The sequence below is a fragment of the Schistocerca gregaria genome, chromosome 8 (assembly GCF_023897955.1).
Source record: "Schistocerca gregaria isolate iqSchGreg1 chromosome 8, iqSchGreg1.2, whole genome shotgun sequence".
NCBI lineage: Eukaryota > Metazoa > Arthropoda > Insecta > Orthoptera > Acrididae > Schistocerca > Schistocerca gregaria.
Window position 1 is genome coordinate 21,632,789 of NC_064927.1, and position 24,374 is coordinate 21,657,162.

The window sequence follows — 24,374 nt, forward strand, 5'->3', positions numbered from 1 at the left end:
ACTTCCTCCATGGGAGTAATGTCTCTAACAGTCTACGCTTTGATCGTTCCCTGGAAGACCAGTAGTGGTTTCCGATGAACATCTGGGGGCATTCTGTAATCTGTGGACTATCACAGTGTTGATGAAACACAGAAATTGCATAGGGATTCAATACAACAGTCACCATGTGCACCTTCCTCCATGGGAGTAATATCTCAAACAGTCTACGCTTTGGTCGTTCCCTGGAAGACCAGTAGTAGTTTCCGATGCACATCTGGAAGCCTTCTGTAATCTGATGAGTATCTGAGTGTTGATGAAACGCAGAAATTGCATTGGGATTGAATACAACAGTCACCATGCGCACTTTCCTCCATGGGAGTAATGTTTAAACAGTCTACGCTTTGATCGTTCCCTGGAAGACCAGTAGTAGTTTCCGATGCATATCTGAAGGCATTCTGTAACCTATGGACTATCAGAGTGTTGATGAAACACAGAAATTGCATCGGGATTGAATACAACAGTCACCATGTGCACTTTGCTCCATGTGAGTAATGTCTCAAACAGTCTACACTTTGATCGTTTCCTGGAAGACCAGTAGTAGTTTCCGATGCACATCTGGAGGCAATCTGTAATCTGTGGACTATCAGAGTGTTGATGAAACTCAGGAATTGCATCGGGATTGAATACAACAGTCACCATGCGCACTTTCCTCCGTGGGAGTAATGTCTCAAGCAGTTTACGCTTTGATCGTTCCCTGGAAGACCAGTAGTGGTTTCCGATGCACATCTGGAGGCACTGTGTAATCTGTGGACTATCAGAGTGTTGATGAAACACAGAAACTGTATCGGGATTCAATACAACAGTCACCATGCGCACTTTCCTCCATGGGAGTAATGTCTCAAACAGTCTACGCTTTGATCGTTCATTGGAAGACCAGTAGTAATTTCCGATGCACATCTTTAGTCATTCTGTAATCTGTGGACTATCAGAGTGTTGATAAAACGCAGAAATTGAATCGGGATTGAATATAACAGTCACCATGGCACTTCCCTCCATGGGAGTAATGTCTCAAACAGTTTACGCTTTGATCGTTCCCTGGAAGACCAGTAGTAGTTTCCGATGCACATCTGGAGGCATTGTGTAATCTGTGGCCTATCAGAGTGTTGATGAAACACAGAAACTGCATCGGGATTGAATACAACAGTCACCATGCGCACTTTCCTCAATGGAAGAAATGTCTCAAACAGTCTACGCTTTGATCGTTCCCTGGAAGACCGGTTGTAGTTTCCGAAGCACATCTGCAGGCATTCTGTAATCTGTAAACTAAATGAGTGTTGATGAAACACAGAAATTGCATCGGGATGGATTACAAAAGTCACCACGCGCACTTTCCTCCACGGGAGTAATGTCTCAAACAGTCTATGCTTTCATCGTTCCCTCGAAGACCAGTAGTAGTTTCCGATGCACATCTGGAGGCATTCTGTAATCTGTGGACTATAAGAGTGTTGATGAAAAACAGAAATTGCATTGGGGTTGAATACAACAGTCACCATTCGCACTTTCCTCCACAGGAGTAATGTCTCAAAGAGTCATCGCTTTCATCTTTCCCCATAAGACCAGTAGTAGGTTCCGATGCACCTCTGGAGGCATTCTGTAATCTGTAGACGATCACAGTGTTGATGAAACACAGAGATTGCATTGGGATTGATTACAACAGTCAACATGCGCACTTTCCTCCATGGGAGTAACGTCTCAAACAGTCTATTATTTGATCGATCCCAGGAAGACCAGTAGTAGTTTCCGATGCACATCTGGAGGCATTCTGTAATCTGTGGAAGATCAGAGTGTTGATGAAACACAGAAATAGCATCGGGATTGAATACAACAGTCACCATGCGCACTTTGCTAAATGTGAGTAATGTCTCAAACAGTCTACACTTTGATCGTTCCTTGGAAGACCAGTAGTAGTATCCGATGCACATCTGGCGGCATTCTGTAATCTGCGGACTATCAGAGTGTAGTTGAAACACAGAAATCGCTTCGCGATTTAATACAACAGTCACCATGCGCACTTTACTCCATGGGAGTAATGACTCAAACAGTCTACGCTTCGATCGTTGCCTGGAAGACCAGTAGTAGTTTCCGATGCACATCTGGAAGCAATCTGTAATCTGTGAACTATCGGAGTGTTGATGAAACTCAGAAATTGCATCGGGATTGAATACAACAGTCACCATGCGCACGTTCCTCCGTGGGAGTAATGTCTCAAACAGTCTAAGCTCTAATCGTTCCCAGGAAGAACAGTAGTAGTTTCCGATGCAAATCTGGAGGCCTTCTGTAATCTGATGAGTATCTGAGTGTTGATGAAAAACAGAAATTGCATTGGGATTGAATACAACAGTCCCCATGCGCACTTTCCTCCATGGGAGTAATGTCTCAAACAGTCTATTATTTGATCGATCCCAGGAAGACCAGTAGTAGTTTCCGATGCACATCTGGAGGCATTCTGTAATCTGTGGACTATCAGAGTGTTGATGAAATACAGAAATTGCATCGGGATTGAATACAACAGTCACCATGCACACTTTCCTCCATGGGAGTAATGTCTCTAACAGTCTACGCTTTGATCGTTCCCTGGAAGACCAGTAGTAGTTTCCGATGAACATCTGGGGGCATTCTGTAATCTGTGGACTATCACAGTGTTGATGAAACACAGAAATTGCAACGGGACTCAATACAACAGTCACCATGTGCACCTTCCTCCATGTGAGTAATATCTCAAACAGTCTACGATTTGATCGTTCCTTGGAAGACCAGTAGTAGTTTCCGATGCACTTTTTGAGGGCTTCTGTAATCTGATGAGTATCTGAGTGTTGATGAAACACAGAAATTGCATTGGGATTGAATACAACAGTCCCTATGCGCACTTTCCTCCATGGGAGTAATGTCTCAAACAGTCTATTACTTGATCGATCCCAGGAAGACCAGTAGTAGTTTCCGATGCACATCTGGAGGCATTCTGTAATCTGTGGAAGATCAGAGTGTTGATGAAACACAGAAATTGCATCGGGATTGAATACAACAGTCACCATTTGCACTTTGCTCCATGTGAGTAATGTCTCTAACAGTCTACACTTTGATCGTTCCCTGGAAGACCAGTAGTAGTATGCGATGCACATCTGGCGGCATTCTGTAATCTGTGGACTATCAGAGTGTAGTTGAAACACAGTAATTGCTTCGCGATTTAATACAACAGTCACCATGCGCACTTTCCTCCGTGGGAGTAATGACTCAAACAGTCTACGCTTCGATCGTTGCCTGGAAGACTAGTAGTAGTTTCCGATGCACATCTGGAAGCAATCTGTAATATGTGGACTATCGGAATGTTGATGAAACTCAGAAATTGCATCGGGATTGAATACAACAGTCACCATGCGCACTTTCCTCCATGGGAGTAATGTCTCAAACAGTCTACGCTTTGATCGTGCCCTGGAAGACCAGTAGTAATTTCCTTTGCACATCTTTAGTCATTCTGTAATCTGTGGACTTTCAGAGTGTTGATAAAACACAGAAATTGAATCGGGATTGAATACAACAGTCACCATGCACACTTTCCTCCATTTGACTAATGTCTCATGCAGTCTACGCTTTGATCGTTCGCAGGAAGACCAGTAGTAGTTTCCGATGGACATCTGGAGGCGATCTGTAATCTGTGGATCTGCAAAGTGTTGGTGAAACACAGAAATTGCATCGGGATTGAATACAACAGTCACCATGCACACATTTCTCCATGGGAATAATTTCTCAAACAGTCTAAGCTTTGATCGTTCCCAGGAAGACCAGTAGTAGTTTCCGATTGACTTCTGGAGGCAATCTGTAATCTGTGGACTATCAGAGTGTTGATGAAACACAGAAATTGCATCGGGATTGAATACAACAGTCCCCATGCACACTTTCCTCCATGGGAGTAATTTCTCTAACAGTCTACGCTTTGATCGTTCCCTGGAAGACCAGTAGTAGGTTCCGATGCACATCTGGAGGCATTCTGTAATCTGTGGACTATCACAGTGTTGATGAAACACAGAAATTGCATCGGGACTCAATACAACATTCACCATGAGCACCTTCCTCCATGGGAGTAATATCTCAAACAGTCTACACTTCGATCGTTTCCTGGAAGACCAGTAGTAGTTTCCGATGCACATCTGGAGGCAATCTGTAATCTGTGGACTATCAGAGTGTTGATGAAACTCAGAAATTGCATCGGGATTGAATACAACAGTCACCATGCGCACTTTCCTCCGTGGGAGTAATGTCTCAAGCAGTTTACGCTTGATCGTTCCCTGGAAGACCAGTAGTAGTTTCCGATGCACATCTGGAGGCACTGTGTAATCTGCGGACTATCAGAGTGTTGATGAAACACAGAAACTGCATCGGGATTCAATACAACAGTCACCATGCGCCCTTTCCTCCATAGGAGTAATGTCTCAAACAGTCTACGCTTTGATCGTTCCCTGGAAGACCAGTAGTAATTTCCGATGCACATCTTTAGTCATTCTGTAATCTGTGGACTATCAGAGTGTTGATAAAACACAGAAATTGAATCGGGATTGAATATAACAGTCACCATGCGCACTTCCCTCCATGGGAGTATTGTCTCAAACAGTTTACGCTTTGATCGTTCCCAGGAAGACCAGTAGTAGTTTCCGATGCACATCTGGAGGCATTGTGTAATCTGTGGCCTATCAGAGTGTTGATGAAACACAGAAACTGCATCGGGATTGAATACAATAGTCACCATGCGCACTTTCCTCCATGGGAGTAATGTCTCAAACAGTCTACGCTTTGATCGTTCCCTGGAAGACCGGTAGTAGTTTCCGATGCACATCTGGAGGCATTCTGTAATCTGTAAACTAAATGAGTGTTGATGAAACACAGAAATTGCATCGGGATGGATTACAAAAGTCACCATGCGCACTTTCCTCCAGGGGAGTAATGTCTCAAACAGGCTATGCTTTCATCGTTCCCTCGAAGACCAGTAGTAGTTTCCGATGCACATCTGGAGGCATTCTGTAATCTGTGGACTATAAGAGTGTTGATGAAAAACAGAAATTGCATCGGGATTGAATACAACAGTCACCATTCGCACTTTCCTCCACAGGAGTAATGTCTCAAAGAGCCTACGCTTTCATCTTTCCCCATAAGACCAGTAGTAGGTTCCGATGCACATCTGGAGGCATTCTGTAATCTGTAGACGATCACACTGTTGATGAAACACAGAGATTGCATTGGGATTGAATACAACAGTCAACATGCGCACTTTCCTCCATGGGAGTAATGTCTCAAACAGTCTATTATTTGATCGATCCCAGGAAGACCAGTAGTAGTTTCCGATGCACATCTGGAGGCATTCTGTAATCTGTGGAAGATCAGAGTGTTGATGAAACACAGAAATAGCATCGGGATTGAATACAACAGTCACCATGCGCACTTTGCTCCATGTGAGTAATGTCTCAAACAGTCTACACTTTGATCGTTCCTTGGAAGACCAGTAGTAGTATCCGATGCACATCTGGCGGCATTCTGTATTCTGCGGACTATCAGAGAGTAGTTGAAACACAGAAATTGCTTCGCGATTTAATACAACAGTCACCATGCGCACTTTACTCCATGGGAGTAATGACTTAAACAGTTTACGCTTCGATCGTTGCCTGGAAGACCAGTAGTAGTTTCCGATGCACATCTGGAAGCAATCTGTAATCTGTGGACTATCGGAGTGTTGATGAAACTCAGAAATTGCATCGGGATTGAATACAACAGTCACCATGCGCACTTTCCTCCGTGGGAGTAATGTCTCAAACAGTCTAAGCTTTAATCGTTCCCAGGAAGAACAGTAGTAGTTTCCGATGCACATCTGGAGGCCTTCTGTAATCTGATGAGTATCTGAGTGTTGATGAAACACAGAAATTGCATTGGGATTGAATACAACAGTCCCCATGCGCACTCTCCTCCATGGGAGTAATGTCTCAAACAGTCTATTATTTGATCGATCCCAGGAAGACCAGTAGTAGTTTCCGATGCACATCTGGAGGCATTCTGTAATCTGTGGACTATCAGAGTGTTGATGAAATACAGAAATTGCATCGGGATTGAATACAACAGTCACCATGCACACTTTCCTCCATGGCAGTAATGTCTCAAACAGTCTATTACTTGATCGATCCCAGGAAGACCAGTAGTAGTTTCCGATGCACATCTGGAGGCATTCTGTAATCTGTGGAAGATCAGAGTGTTGATGAAACACAGAAATTGCATCGGGATTGAATACAACAGTCACCATTTGCACTTTGCTCCATGTGAGTTATGTCTCTAACAGTCTACACTTTGATCGTTCCCTGGAAGACCAGTAGTAGTTTGCGATGCACATCTGTGGCATTCTGTAATCTGTGGACTATCAGAGTGTAGTTGAAACACAGTAATTGCTTCGCGATTTAATACAACAGTCACCATGCGCACTTTCCTCCATGGGAGTAATGACTCAAACAGTCTACCCTTCGATCGTTGCCTGGAAGACCAGTAGTAGTTTCCGATGCACATCTGGAAGCAATCTGTAATATGTGGACAATCGGAATGTTGATGAAACTCAGAAATTGCATCGGGATTGAATACAACAGTCACCATGCGCACTTTCCTCCATGGGAGTAATGTCTCAAACAGTCTACGCTTTGATCGTGCCCTGGAAGACCAGTAGTAATTTCCTTTGCACATCTTTAGTCATTCTGTAATCTGTGGACTTTCAGAGTGTTGATAAAACACAGAAATTGAATCGGGATTGAATACAACAGTCACCATGCGCACTTTCCTCCATTTGAGTAATGTCTCATGCAGTCTACGCTTAGATCGTTCCCAGGAAGACCAGTAGTAGTTTCCGATGGACATCTGGAGGCGATCTGTAATCTGTGGATCTGCAAAGTGTTGGTGAAACACAGAAATTGCATCGGGATTGAATACAGCAGTCACCATGCACACATTTCTCCATGGGAATAATGTCTCAAACAGTCTAAGCTTTGATCGATCCCAGGAAGACCAGTAGTAGTTTCCGATGCACATCTAGACGCATTCTGTAATCTGTGGACTATCAGAGTGTTGATGAAACACAGAAATTGCATCGGGATTGAATACAACAGTCACCATTCGCACTTTCCACCCCAGGAGTAATGTCTCAAAGAGTCTACGCTTTCATCTTTCCCTGGAAGACCAGTAGTAGGTTCCGATGCACATCTGGAGGCATTGTGTAATCTGTGGACTATCAGACTGCTGATGAAACACAGAAATTGCATCGGGATTGAATACAACACTCACCATGCCGACTTTCCTCCATGGGAGTAATGTCTCAAACAGTCTACGCTTTGATCGTTCATTGGAAGACCAGTAGTAGTTTCCGATGCACATCTGGAGGCATTCTGTAATCTGTGAACTATCAGAGTGTTGATGAAACACAGAAATTGCATCGGGATTGAATACAACAGTCACCATGCGCACTCTCCTCCGTGGGAGTAATGTCTCAAGCAGTTTAGCTTTGATCGTTCCCTGGAAGACCAGTAGTAGTTTCCGATGCACATCTGGAGGCACTGTGTAATCTGTGGACTATCAGAGTGTTGATGAAACACAGAAACTGCATCGGGATTCAATACAACAGTCACCATGCGCACTTTCCTCCATGGGAGTAATGTCTCAAACAGTCTACGCTTTGATCGTTCCCAGGAAGACCAGTAGTAATTTCCGATGCACATCTTTAGTCATTCTGTAATCTGTGGACTATCAGAGTGTTGATAAAACACAGAAATTCAATCGGGATTGAATATAACAGTCACCATGCGCACTTCCCTCCATGGGAGTAATGTCTCAAACAGTTTACGCTTTGATCGTTCCCTGGAAGACCAGTAGTAGTTTCCGATGCACAACTGGAGGCATTGTGTAATCTGTGGCCTATCAGAGTGTTGATGAAACACAGAAACTGTATCGGGATTGAATACAACAGTCACCATTCGCACTTTCCTCCACAGGAGTAAAGTCTCAAAGAGCCTACGCTTTCATCTTTCTCCATAAGACCAGTAGTAGGTTCCGATGCACATCTGGAGGCATTCTGTAATCTGTAGACGATCACACTGTTGATGAAACACAGAGATTGCATTGGGATTGAATACAACAGTCATCATGCGCACTTCCCTCCATGGGAGTAATGTCTCAAACAGTCTATTATTTGATCGATCCCAGGAAGACCAGTAGTAGTTTCCGATGCACATCTGGAGGCATTCTGTAATCTGTGGAAGATCAGAGTGTTGATGAAACACAGAAATAGCATCGGGATTGAATACAACAGTCACCATGCGCACTTTGCTCCATGTGAGTAATGTCTCAAACAGTCTACACTTTGATCGTTCCTTGGAAGACCAGTAGTAGTATCCGATGCACATCTGGCGGCATTCTGTAATCTGCGGACTATCAGAGTGTAGTTGAAACACAGAAATTGCTTCGCGATTTAATACAACAGTCACCATGCGCACTTTCCTCCATGGGAGTAATGACTCAAACAGTCTACGCTTCGATCGTTGCCTGGAAGACCAGTAGTAGTTTCCGATGCACATCTAGAAGCAATCTGTAATCTGTGGACTATCGGAGTGTTGATGAAACTCAGAAATTGCATCGGGATTGAATACAACAGTCACCATGCGCACTTTCCTCCGTGGGAGTAATGTCCCAAGCAGTCTAAGCTTTAATCGTTCCCAGGAAGAACAGTAGTAGTTTCCGATACACATCTGGAGGCCTTCTGTAATCTGATGAGTATCTGAGTGTTGATGAAACACAGAAATTGCATTGGGATTGAATACAACAGTCCCCATGCGCACTTTCCTGCATGGGAGTAATGTCTCAAACAGGTTATTATTTGATCGATCCCAGGAAGACCAGTAGTTGTTTCCGATGCACATCTGGAGGCATTCTGTAATCTGTGGACTAACAGAGTGTTGATGAAATACAGAAATTGCATCGGGATTGAATACAACAGTCACCATGCACACTTTCCTCCATGGGAGTAATGTCTCTAACAGTCTACGCTTTGATCGTTCCCTGGAAGACCAGTAGTAGTTTCCGATGAACATCTGTGGGCATTCTGTAATCTGTGGACTATCACAGAGTTGATGAAACACAGAAATTGCATCGGGACTCAATACAACAGTCACCATGTGCACCTTCCTTCATGGGAGTAATAACTCAAACAGTCTACGATTTGATCGTTCCCTGGAAGACCAGTAGTAGTTTCCGATGCACTTTTGGAGGGCTTCTGTAATCTGATGAGTATCTGAGTGTTGATGAAACACAGAAATTGCATTGGGATTGAATACAACAGTCCCTATGCGCACTTTCCTCCATGGGAGTAATGTCTCAAACAGTCTATTACTTGATCGATCCCAGGAAGACCAGTAGTAGTTTCCGATGCACATCTGGAGGCATTCTGTAATCTGTGGAAGATCAGAGTGTTGAGGAAACACAGAAATTGCATCGGGATTGAATACAACAGTCACCATTTGCACTTTGCTCCATGTGAGTAATGTCCCTAACAGTCTACACTTTGATCGTTCCCTGGAAGACCAGTAGTAGTATGCGATGCACATCTGGCGGCATTCTGTAATCTGTGGACTATCAGAGTGTAGTTGAAACACAGTAATTGCTTCGCGATTTAATACAACAGTCACCATGCGCACTTTCCTCCATGGGAGTAATGACTCAAACAGTCTACCCTTCGATCGTTGCCTGGGAGACCAGTAGTAGTTTCCGATGCACATCTGGAAGCAATCTGTAATATGTGGACTATCGGAATGTTGATGAAACTCAGAAATTGCATCGGGATTGAATACAACAGTCACCATGCGCACTTTCCTCCATGGGAGTAATGTCTCAAACAGTCTACGCTTTGATCGTGCCCTGGAAGACCAGTAGTAATTTCCTTTGCACATCTTTAGTCATTCTGTAATCTGTGGACTTTCAGAGTGTTGATAAAACACAGAAATTGAATCGGGATTGAATACAACAGTCACCATGCGCACTTTCCTCCATTTGAGTAATGTCTCATGCAGTCTACGCTTTGATCGTTCCCAGGAAGACCAGTAGTAGTTTCCGATGGACATGTGGAGGCGATCTGTAATCTGTGGATCTGCAAAGTGTTGGTGAAACACAGAAATTGCATCGGGATTGAATACAACAGTCACCATGCACACATTTCTCCATGGGAATAATGTCTCAAACAGTCTAAGCTTTGATCGTTCCCAGGAAGACCAGTAGTAGTTTCCGATTGACTTCTGGAGGCAATCTGTAATCTGTGGACTATCAGAGTGTTGATGAAACACAGAAATAGCTTCGGGATTGAATACAACAGTCCCCATGCACACTTTCCTCCATGGGAGTAATGTCTCTAACAGTCTACGCTTTGATCGTTCCCTGGAAGACCAGTAGTAGGTTCCGATGCACATCTGGAGGCATTCTGTAATCTGTGGACTATCACAGTGTTGATGAAACACAGAAATTGCATCGGGACTCAATACAACATTCACCATGAACACCTTCCTCCATGGGAGTAATATCTCAAACAGTCTACGCTTTGATCGCTCCCTGGAAGACCAGTAGTAGTTGTCGATGCACATCTGGAGGCCTTCTGTAATCTGATGAGTATTTGAGTGTTGATGAAACACAGAAATTGCATTGGGATTGAATACAACAGTCCCCATGCGCACTTTCCTCCATGGGAGTAATGTCTAAAAACAGTCTATTATTTGATCGATCCCAGGAAGACCAGTAGTAGTTTCCGATGCACATCTAGACGCATTCTGTATTCTGTGGACTATCAGAGTGTTGATGAAACACAGAAATTGCATCGGGATTGAATACAACAGTCACCATTCGCACTTTCCACCCCAGGAGTAATGTCTCAAAGAGTCTACGCTTTCATCTTTCCCTGGAAGACCAGTAGTAGGTTCCGATGCACATCTGGAGGCATTCTGTAATCTGTGGACTATCAGGGTGTTGATGAAACACAGAAATTGCATCGGGATTGAATACAACACTCACCATGCCGACTTTCCTCCATGGGAGTAATGTCTCAAACAGTCTACGCTTTGATCGTTCATTGGAAGACCAGTAGTAGTTTCCGATGCACATCTGGAGGCATTCTGTAATCTGTGGACTATCAGAGTATTGATGAAACACAGAAATTGCATCGGGATTGAATACAACAGTCACCATGCGCACTTTCCTCCATGGGAGTAATATCTCGAACAGTTTACGTTTTAATCGTTCCCTGGAAGACCAGTTGTAGTTTCCGATGCACAACTGGAGGCATTCTGTAATCTGTGGACTATCAGAGTGTTGATGAAACACAGAAATTGCATCGGGATTGAATACAACAGTCACCATGCGCACTTTCATCCATGGAAGTAATGTCTCAAAAAGTCTACGCTTTGATCGTACCCTGGAAGAAAAGTATTAGTTTCCGATGCACATTTGGAGGCATTCTGTAATCTGTGGACTATCAGAGTGTTGATGAAATACAGAAATTGCATCGGGATTGAATACAACAGTCACCATGCGCACTTTCCTACATAGGAGTAATGTCTCAAACAGTCTACGATTTCATCGTTCCCTGGAAGACCAGTAGCAGTTTCCGATGCACAACTGGAAGCATTCTGTAATCTGCGTTCTATCAGAGTGTTGATGAAACACCGAAATTGCATCGGGATTTAATTCAACAGTCACCATGCGCACTTTCGTCTATGGGAGTAATGACTCAAACAGTCTACGCTTTGATCGTTCCCTGGAAGACCAGTATTAGTTTCCGATGCACATCTGGATGCGATCAGTAATCTGAGGATCTTCAAAGTGTTGATGAAACACAGAAATTGCATCGGGATTGAGTACAACAGTCACCATGCACACTTTCCTCCATGGGAATAATGTCTCATACAGTCTAAGCTTTGATCGTTCCCAGGATGACCAGTAGTAGTTTACGATGCACATCTAGAGGCTTTCTGTAATCTGTCGACTATCACAGTGATGATGAAACACAGAAATTGCATTGGGATTCAATACAACAGTCACCATGTGCACCTTTCTCCATGAGAGTAATATCTCAAACAGTCTACGATTTGATCGTTCCCTGGAAGACCAGTAGTAGTTTCCGATGCACATCTGGAGGCCTTCTGTAATCTGATGAGTATCTGAGTGTTGATGAAACACAGAAATTGCATTGGGATTGAATATAACAGTCACCATGCGCACTTTCCTCCATGGGAGTAATGCCTCAAACACTCTATTATTTGATCGTTCACAGGAAGAGCAGTAGTAGTTTACGACGCACATGTAGAGGCATTCTGTAATCTGTGGCCTATCAGAATGTTGATGAAACACAGAAATTGCATCGGGATTGAATACAACAGTCACCATGCGCGCTTTGCTCCATGTGAGTAATGTCTCAAACAGTCTACACTTTGATCGTTACCTGGATGACCAGTAGTAGTATCCGATGCACATCTGGCGGCATTCTGTAATCTGTGGACTATCAGAGTGTAGTTGAAACAGAGAAATTGCTTCGCGATTTAATACAACAATCACCATGCGCACTTTCCTCCATGGGAGTAATGACTCAAACAGTCTACACTTCGATCGTTGCCTGGAAGACCAGTAGTAGTTTCCGATGCACATCTGGAGGCATTCTGTAATCTGTGGACTATCAGAGTGTTGATGAAACACAGAAATTGCATCGGGATTGAATACAACAGTCACCATGCGCACTTTCCTCCATGGGAGTAATATCTCAAACAGTTTACGCTTTAATCGTTCCCTGGAAGACCAGTTGTAGTTTCCGATGCACATCTGCAGGCCTTCAGTAATCTGATGAGTATCTGAGTGTTGATGAAACACAGAAATTGCGTTGGGATTGAATACAACAGTCCCCATGCCCACTTTCCTCCATGGGAGTAATGTCTCAAACAGTCTATTATTTGATCGATGCCAGGAAGTCCAGTAGTAGTTTCCGATGCACATCTAGACGCATTCTGTATTCTGTGGACTATCAGAGTGTTGATGAAACACAGAAATTGCATCGGGATTGAATACAACAGTCACCATTCGCACTTTCCACCCCAGGAGTAATGTCTCAAAGAGTCTACGCTTTCATCTTTCCCTGGAAGACCAGTAGTAGGTTCCCATGCACATCTGGAGGCATTCTGTAATCTGTGGACTATCAGAGTGTTGATGAAACACAGAAATTGCATCGGGATTGAATACAACACTCAACATGCCGACTTTCCTCCATGGGAGTAATGTCTCAAACAGTCTACGCTTTGATCGTTCATTGGAAGACCAGTAGTAGTTTCCGATGCACATCTGGAGGCCTTCTGTAATCTGATGAGTATCTGAGTGTTGATGAAACACAGAAATTGCATCGGGATTGAATACAACACTCACCATGCCGACTTTCCTCCATGGGAGTAATGTCTCAAACAGTCTACGCTTTGATCGTTCATTGGAAGACCAGTAGTAGTTTCCGTTGCACATCTGGAGGCATTCTGTAATCTGTGGACTATCAGAGTGTTGATGAAACACAGAAATTGCATCGGGATTGAATACAACAGTCACCATGCGCACTTTCCTCCATGGGAGTAATATCTCGAACAGTCTACACTTTGATCGTTACCTGGATGACCAGTAGTAGTATCCGATGCACATCTGGCGGCATTCTGTAATCTGTGGACTATCAGAGTGTTGATGAAACACAGATATTGCATCGGGATTGAATACAACAGTCACCATGCGCACTTTCATCCATGGGAGTAATGTCTCAAAAAGTCTACGCTTTGTTCGTACCCTGGAAGAAAAGTATTAGTTTCCGATGCACATTTGGAGGCATTCTGTAATCTGTGGACTATCAGAGTGTTGATGAAATACAGAAATTGCATCGGGATTGAATACAACAGTCACCATGCGCACTTTCCTACATAGGAGTAATGTCTCAAACAGTCTACGATTTCATCGTTCCCTGGAAGACCAGTAGCAGTTTCCGATGCACAACTGGAAGCATACTGTAATCTGTGTTCTATCAGAGTGTTGATGAAACACCGAAATTGCATCGGGATTTAATTCAACAGTCACCATGCGCACTTTCCTCCATGGGAGTAATGACTCAAACAGTCTACGCTTTGATCGTTCGCTGGAAGACCAGTATTAGTTTCCGATGCACATCTGGATGCGATCAGTAATCTGAGGATCTTCAAAGTGTTTTGAAACACAGAAATTGCATCGGGATTGAGTACAACAGTCACCATGCACACTTTCCTCCATGGGAATAATGTCTCAAACAGTCTAAGCTTTGATCGTTCCCAGGATGACCAGTAGTAGTTTACGTTGCACATCTAGAGGCATTCTGTAATCTGTCGACTATCACAGTGTTGATGAAACACAGAAATTGATTTGGGATTCAATACAACAGTCACCATGTGCACCTTTCTCCATGAGAGTAATATCTCAAACAGTCTACGCTTTGATCGTTCCCTGAAAGACCAGTAGTAGTTTCCGATGCACATCTGGAGGCCTTCTGTAAACTGATGAGTATCTGAGTGTTGATGAAACACAGAAATTGCATTGGGATTGAATATAACAGTCACCATGCGCACTTTCCTCCATGGGAGTAATGTCTCAAACACTCTATTATTTGATCGTTCACAGGAAGAGCAGTAGTAGTTTACGATGCACGTGTAGAGGCATTCTGTAATCTGTGGCCTATCAGAGTGTTGATGAAACACAGAAATTGCATCGGGATTTAATACAACAGTCACCATGCGCACTTTCCTCCATGGGAGTAATGACTCAAACAGTCTACACTTCGATCGTTGCCTGGAAGACCAGTAGTAGTTTCCGATGCACATCTGGAGGCATTCTGTAATCTGTGGACTATCAGAGTGTTGATGAAACACAGAAATTGCATCGGGATTGAATACAACAGTCACCATGCGCACTTTCCTCCTTGGGAGTAATGACTCAAACAGTCTACGCTTTGATCGTTCGCTGGAAGACCAGTATTAGTTTCCGATGCACATCTGGATGCGATCAGTAATCTGAGGATCTTCAAAGTGTTGATGAAACACAGAAATTGCATCGGGATTGAGTACAACAGTCACCATGCACACTTTCCTCCATGGGAATAATGTCTGAAACTGTCTAAGCTTTGATCGTTCCCAGGATGACCAGTAGTAGTTTACGATGCACATCTAGAGGCATTCTGTAATCTGTCGACTATCACAGTGTTGATGAAACACAGAAATTGCATTGGGATTCAATACAACAGTCACCATGTGCACCTTTCTCCATGAGAGTAATATCTCAAACAGTCTACGCTTTGATCGTTCCCTGGAAGACCAGTAGTAGTTTCCGATGCACATCTGGAGGCATTCTGTAATCAGAGGACTATCAGAGTGTTGTTGAAACACTGAAATTGCATCGGGATTGAATACAGCAGTCACCATGCGCACTTTCATCCATGGGAGTAATGTCTCAAAAAGTCTACGCTTTGATCGTACCCTGGAAGAAAAGTATTAGTTACCGATGTACATTTGGAGGCATTCTGTAATATGTGGACTATCAGAGTGTTGATGAAATACAGAAATTGCATCGGGATTGAATACAACAGTCACCATGCGCATTTTCCTACATAGGAGTAATGTCTCAAACAGTCTACGATTTCATCGTTCCCTGGAAGACGAGTAGCAGTTTCCGATGCACAACTGGAAGCATTCTGTAATCTGTGTTCTATCAGATTGTTGATGAAACACCGAAATTGCATCGGGATTTAATTCAACAGTCACCATGAGCACTTTCCTTCATGGGAGTAATGACTCAAACAGTCTACGCTTTGATCGTTCCCTGGAAGACCAGTATTAGTTTCCGATGCACATCTGGATGCGATCAGTAATCTGAGGATCTTCAAAGTGTTGATGAAACACAGTAATTGCATCAGGATTGAGTACAGCAGTCACCATGCACACTTTCCTCCATGGGAATAATGTCTCAAACAGTCTAAGCTTTGATCGTTCCCAGGAAGACCAGTAGTAGTTTACGATGCACATCTAGAGGCATTCTGTAATCTGTGGACTATCACAGAGTTGATGAAACACAGAAATTGCATTGGGATTCAATACAACAGTCACTATGTGCACCTTTCTCCATGGGAGTAATGTCTCAAACAGTCTACGCTTTGATCGTTCCCTGGAAGACCAGTAGTAGTTTCCGATGCACATCTGGAGGCGTTCTGTAATCTGATGAGTATCTGAGTGTTGATGAAACACAGAAATTGCGTTGGGATTGAATACAACAGTCACCATGCGCACTTTCCTCCATGGGAGTAATGTCTCAAACACTCTATTATTTGATCGTTCCCAGGAAGAGCAGTAGTAGTTTACGATGCACATGTAGAGGCATTCTGTAATCTGTGGCCTATCAGAGTGTTGATGAAACACAGAAATTGCATCGGGATTGAATACAACAGTCACCATGCGCGCTTTGCTCCATGTGAGTAATGTCTCAAACAGTCTACACTTTGATCGTTACCTGGATGACCAGTAGTAGTATCCGATGCACATCTGGCGGCATTCTGTAATCTGTGGACTATCAGAGTGTAGTTGAAACACAGAAATTGCTTCGCGATTTAATACAACAGTAACCATGCGCACTTTCCTCCATGGGAGTAATGACTCAAACAGTCTACACTTCGATCGTTGCCTGGAAGACCAGTAGTAGTTTCCGATGCACATCTGGAGGCATTCTGTAATCTGTGGACTATCAGAGTGTTGATGAAACACAGAAATTGCATCGGGATTGAATACAACAGTCACCATGCGCACTTTCCTCCATGGGAGTAATATCTCAAACAGTTTACGCTTTAATCGTTCCCTGGAAGACCAGTTGTAGTTTCCGATGCACATCTGGAGGCATTCTGTAATCTGTGGACTATCAGAGTGTTGTTGAAAAACAGTAATTGCCTCGGGATTGAATACAACACTCACCATGCGGACATTCCTCTATGGGAGTAATGTCTCAAACAGTCTACGCTTTGATCGTTCCCTGGAAGACCAGTATTAGTTTCCGATGCACATCTGGAGGCATTCTGTAATCAGTGGACTATCAGAGTGTTGTTGAAACACTGAAATTGCATCGGGATTGAATACAACAGTCACCATGCGCACTTTCATCCATGGGAGTAATGTCTCAAAAAGTCTACGCTTTGATCGTACCCTGGAAGAAAAGTGTTAGTTTCCGATGCACATTTGGAGGCATTCTGTAATCTGTGGACTATCAGAGTGTTGATGAAATACAGAAATTGCATCGGGATTGAATACAACAGTCACCATGGGCACTTTCCTACATAGGAGTAATGTCTCAAACAGTCTACGATTTCATCGTTCCCTGGAAGACCAGTAGCAGTTTCCGATGCACAACTGGAAGAATTCTGTAATCTGTGTTCTATCAGAGTGTTGATGAAACACCGAAATTGCATCGGGATTTAATTCAACAGTCACCATGCGCACTTTCCTTCATGGGAGTAATGACTCAAACAGTCTACGCTTTGATCGTTCCCTGGAAGACCAGTATTAGTTTCCGATGCACATCTGGATGCGATCAGTAATCTGAGGATCTTCAAAGTGTTGATGAAACACAGAAATTGCATTGGGATTGAGTACAACAGTCACCATGCACACTTTCCTCCATGGGAATAATGTCTCAAACAGTGTAAGCTTTGATCGTTCCCAGGAAGAACAGTAGTAGTTTACGATGCACATGTAGAGGCATTCTGTAATCTGTGGCCTATCAGAGTGTTGATGAAACACAGAAATTGCATCGGGATTGAATACAACAGTCACCATGCGCGCTTTGCTCCATGTGAGTAATGTCTCAAACAGTCTACACTTTGATCGTTACCTGGATGACCAGTATTAGTAACCGATGCACATCTAGCGGCATTCTGTAATCTGTGGACTATCAGAGTGTAGTTGAAACACAGAAATTGCCTCGCGATTTAATACAACAGTCACCATGCGCACTTTCCTCCATGGGAGTAATGACTCAAACAGTCTACACTTCGATCGTTGCCTGGAAGACCAGTAGTAGTTTCCGATGCACATCTGGAGGCATTCTGTAATCTGTGGACTATCAGAGTGTTGATGAAACACAGAAATTGCATCGGGATTGAATACAACAGTCACCATGCGCACTTTCCTCCATGGGAGTAATATCTCAAACAGTTTACGCTTTAATCTTTCCCTGGAAGACCAGTTGTAGTTTCCGATGCACATCTGGATGCGATCAGTAATCTGAGGATCTTCAAAGTGTTGATGAAACACAGAAATTGCATCGGGATTGAGTACAACAGTCACCATGCACACTTTCCTCCATGGGAATAATGTCTCAAACAGTCTAAGCTTTGATCGTTCCCAGGAAGACCAGTAGTAGTTTGCGATGCACATCTAGAGGCATTCTGTAATCTGTGGACTATCACAGTGTTGATGAAACACAGAAATTGCATTGGGATTCAATACAACAGTCACCATGTGCACCTTTCTCCATGGGAGTAATATCTCAAACAGTCTACGCTTTGATCGTTCCGTGGAAGACCAGTAGTAGTTTCCGATGCACATCTGGAGGCCTTCTGTAATCTGTGGACTATCAGAGTGTTGATGAAACACAGAAATTGCTTCGGGATTGAATACAACAGTCACCATGCGCACTTTCCTCCATGGGAGTAATATCTCAAACAGTCTACGCTTTGATCGTTCCCTGGAAGACCAGTAGTAGTTTCCGATGCACATCTGGAGGCATTCTGTAATGTGTGGACGATTGAGTGTTGATGATACACAGAAATTGCATCGGGATTGAATACAATAGTCACCTTGCGTACTTTCACCTATGGGAGTAATGTCTCAAACAGTCTACGCTTTGATCGTTCCCTGGAAGACCAGTAGTAGTTTCCGATGCACATCTGGAGGTATTCTGTAATCTGTGGACTATCAGAGTGTTGATAAAACACTAAAATTGCATCGGGATTGAATACAACAGTCACCATGCGCACTTTCCTACATAGGAGTAATGTCTCAAAATGTCTACGATTTGATCGTTCCCTGGAAGACCAGTAGCAGTTTCCGATGCACAACTCGAAGCATTATGTAATCTGTGTTCTATCAGAGTGTTGATGAAACACCGAAATTGCATCGGGATTGAATTCAGCAGTCACCATGCGCACTTTCCTCCATGGGAGTAATGACTCAAACAGTCTACGCTTTGATCGTTCCCTGGAAGACCAGTAGTAGTTTCCGATGCACATCTGGAGGCGATCTGTAATCTGTGGATCTTCAAAGTGTTGATGAAACACTGAAATTGCTACGGGTTTGAATAAAACAGTCACCATGCCCACTTTCCTTCATTTAAGTAATGTTTCATGCAGTCTACGCTTTGATCGTTCCCAGGAAGACCAGTAGTAGTTTCGATGCACATCTGGAGGCGATCAGTAATCTGTGGATCTTCAAAGTGTTGATGAAACACAGAAATTGCATAGGGATTGAATACAACAGTCACCATGCACACTTTCCTACATGGGAATAATGTCTCAAACAGTCGATGATTTGATCGTTCCCAGGAAGACCAGTAGTAGCTTCCGATGCACTTCTGGAGGCAATCTGTAATCTGTGGACTATCAGACTGTTGATGAAACAAAGTCATTGCATCGGGATTGAATACAACAGTCACCATGCACACATTCCTCCATGGGAGTAATGTCTCTAACAGTCTACGCTTTGATCGTTCCCTGGAAGACCAGTAGTGGTTTCCGATGAATACTTGGGGGCATTCTGTAATCTGTGGACTATCACAGTGTCGATGAAACACAGAAATTGCATTGGGATTCAATACGACAGTCACCATGTGCACCTTCCTCCATGGGAGTAATATCTCAAACAGTCTACGCTTTAGTCGTTCCCTGGAAGACCAGTAGTAGTTTCCGATGCACATCTGGAGGCCTTCTGTAATCTGATGAGTATCTGAGTGTTGATGAAACACAGAAATTACATTGGGATTGAATACAACAGTCACCATGCGCACTTTCCTCCATGGGAGAAATGTTTAAACAGTCTACGCTTCGATCGTTGCCTGGAAGACCAGTAGTAGTTTCCGATGCACATCTGGAAGCAATCTGTAATCTGTGGACTATCGGAGTGTTGATGAAACTCAGAAATTGCATCGGGATTGAATACAACTGTCACCATGCGCACTTTCCTCCGTGGGAGTAATGTCTCAAACAGTCTAAGCTTTGATCGTTCCCAGGAAGACCAGTAGTAGTTTCCGATGCACATCTGGAGGCCTTCTGTAATCTGATGAGTCTCTGAGTGTTGATGAAACACAGAAATTGCATTGGGATTGAATACAACAGTCCCCATGCGCACTTTCCTCCATGGGAGTAATGTCTCAAACAGCCTATTATTTGATCGATCCCAGGAAGACCAGTAGTAGTTTCCGATGCACATCTGGAGGCATTCTGTAATCTGTGGAAGATCAGAGTGTTGATGAAACACAGAAATTGCATCGGGATTGAATACAACAGTCACCATGCGCACTTTGCTCCATGTGAGTAATGTCTCTAACAGTCTACACTTTGATCGTTCCCTGGAAGACCAGTAGTAGTATCCGATGCACATCTGGCGGCATTCTGTAATCTGTGGACTATCAGAGTGTAGTTGAAACACAGAAATTGCTTCGCGATTTAATACAACAGTCACCATGCGCACTTTCCTCCATGGGAGTGATGACTCAAACAGTCTACACTTCGATCGTTGCCTGGAAGACCAGTAGTAGTTTCCGATGCACATCAGGAAGCAATCTGTAATCTGTGGACTATCGGAATGTTGATGAAACTCAGAAATTGCATCGGGATTGAATACAACAGTCGCCATGCGCACTTTGCTCCATGTGAGTAATGTCTCAAACAGTCAACAGTTTGATCGTTCCCTCTAAGACCAGTAGTAGTATCCGATGCACATCTGGCGGCATTCTGTAATCTGTGGACTATCAGAGTGTAGTTGAAACACAGAAATTAATTCGCGATTTAATGCAACAGTCTCCATGCGCACTTTCCTCCATGGGAGTAATGACTCAAACAGTCTACGCTTCGATCGTTGCCTGGAAGACCAGTAGTAGTTTCCGATGAACATCTGGGGGCATTCTGTAATCTGTGGACTATCACAGTGTTGATGAAACACAGATATTGCATCGGGACTCATTACAACAGTCACCATGTGCACCTTCCTCCATGGGAGTAATATCTCCAACAGTCTACGATTTGATCGTTCCCTGGAAGACCAGTAGTAGTTTCCGATGCACATCTGGAGGGCTTCTGTAATCTGATGAGTATCTGAGTGTTGATGAAACACAGAAATTGCATTGGGATTGAATACAACAGTCCCCATGCGCACTTTCCTCCATGGGAGTAATGTCTCAAACAGCCTATTATTTGATCGATCCCAGGAAGACCAGTAGTAGTTTCCGATGCACGTCTGGAGGCATTCTGTAATCTGTGGAAGATCAGAGTGTTGATGAAACACAGAAATTGCATCGGGATTGAATACAACAGTCACCATGCGCACTTTGCTCCATGTGAGTAATGTCTCTAACAGTCTACACTTTGATCGTTCCCTGGAAGACCAGTAGTAGTATCCGATGCACATCTGGCGGCATTCTGTAATCTGTGGACTATCAGAGTGTAGTTGAAACACAGAAATTGCTTCGCGATTTAATACAACAGTCACCATGCGCACTTTCCTCCATGGGAGTAATGACTCAAACAGTCTACACTTCGATCGTTGCCTGGAAGACCAGTAGTAGTTTCCGATGCACATCAGGAAGCAATCTGTAATCTGTGGACTATCGGAATGTTGATGAAACTCAGAAATTGCATCGGGATTGAATACAACAGTCACCATGCGCACTTTCCTCCGTTGGAGTAATGTCTCAAACAGTTTACGTTTTGATCGTTCCCTGGAAGACCAGTAGTGGTTTCCGATGCACATCTGGAGGCATTGTGTAATCTGTGGACTATCAGAGTGTTGATGAAACACAGAAAGTGCATCGGGATTGAATACAACAGTCACCATGCGCACTTTCCTCCATGGGAGTAATGTCTCAAACAGTCTACGCTTTGATCGTGCCCTGGAAGACCAGTAGTAATTTCCTTTGCACATCTAGAGGCATTCTGTAATCTGTGGAAGATCAGAGTGTTGATGAAACACAGAAATTGCATCTGGATTAAATACAACAGTCACCATGCGCACTTTGCTCCATGTGAGTAATGTCTCTAACAGTCTACACTTTGATCGTTCCCTGGAAGACCAGTAGTAGTTTCCGATGCACATCTGGAAGCAATCTGTAATCTGTGGACTATCACAGTGTAGTTGAAACACAGAAATTGCTTCGCGATTTAATACAACAGTCCCCATGCGCACTTTCCTCCATGGGAGTAATGTCTCAAACAGTCTATTAATTGATCGTTCAATGGAAGACCAGTAGTAGTTTCCCATGCACATCTGGACGCATTGTGTAATCTGTGGACTATCAGAGTGTTGATGAAACACAGAAACTGCATCGGGATTGAATACAACAGTCACCATGCACACTTTTCTCCATGGGAATAATGTCTCAAACAGTCTAAGCTTTGATCGTTCCCAGGAAGACCAGTAGTAGTTTCCGATTGACTTCTGGAGGCAATCTGTAATCTGTGGACTATCAGAGTGTTGATGAAACACAGAAATTGCATCGGGATTGAATATAACAGTCCCCATGCACACTTTCCTCCATGGGAGTAATGTCTCTAACAGTCTACGCTTTGATCGTTCCCTGGAAGACCAGTAGTAGTTTCCGATGCACATCTGGAGGCATTCTGTAATCTGTGGACTATCAGAGTGTTGATGAAACACAGAAATTGCTTCGGGATTGAATACAACAGTCACCATGCGCACTTTCCTCCATGGGAGTAATATCTCAAACAGTCTACGCTTTGATCGTTCCCTGGAAGACCAGTAGTAGTTTCCGATGCACATCTGGAGGCATTCTGTAATCTGTGGACTATCAGAGTGTTGATGAAACACAGAAATTGCATCGGGATTGAATACAACACTCGCCATGCCGACTTTCCTCCATGGGAGTAATGTCCCAAACAGTCTACGCTTTGATCGTTCATTGGAAGACCAGTAGTAGTTTCCGATGCACATCTGGAGGCATTCTGTAATCTGTGGACTATCAGAGTGTTGATGAAACACAGAAATGGCATTGGGATTGAATACAACAGTCACCATGCGCACTTTCCTCCATGGGAGTAATATCTCAAACAGTTTACGCTTTAATCGTTCCCTGGAAGACCAGTTGTAGTTTCCGATGCACATCTGGAGGCATTCTGTAATCTGTGGACTATGGGAGTGTTGATGAAAACAGAAATTGCATCGGGATTCAATACAACAGTTACCATGCGCACTTTCCCCCATGGGAGTAATGTCTCAAACAGTCTACGCTTTGATCGCACCTTGGAAGACCAGTAGTAGTTTCCGATGCACATCTGGAGGCATTCTGTAGTCTGTAAACTATGAGAGTGTTGATGAAACACAGAAATTGCGTCGGGATTGAATACAACAGTCACCATGCCCACTTTCCTCCATGGAAGTAATGTCTCAAACAGTCTACGCTTTGATCGTTCCCTGGAAGACCAGTAGTAGTTTCCGATGCACATCTGGAGGCATTCTGTAATCTGTGGACTATCAGAGTGTTGTTGAAAAACAGTAATTGCCTCGGGATTGAATACAACAGTCACCATGCGCACTTTCATCCATGGGGGTAATGTCTCAAAAAGTCTACGCTTTGATCGTTCCCTGGAAGACCAGTAAGAGTTTCCGATGCACATCTGGAGGCATTCTGTAATCTGTGGACTATCAGAGTGTTGTTGAAACACTGAAATTGCATCGGGATTGAATACAACAGTCACCATGCGCACTTTCATCCATGGGGGTAATGTCTCAAAAAGTCTACGCTTTGATCGTACCCTGGAAGAAAAGTAGTAGTTTCCGATGCATATTTGGAAGCATTCTGTAATCTGTGGACAATCAGAGTGTTGATGAAATATAGAAATTGCATCGGGATTGAATACAACAGTCACCATGCGCACTTTCCTACATAGGAGTAATGTCTCAAACAGTCTACGATTTGATCGTTCCTGGAAGACCAGTACCAGTTTCCGATGCACAACTGGAAGCATTCTGTAATCT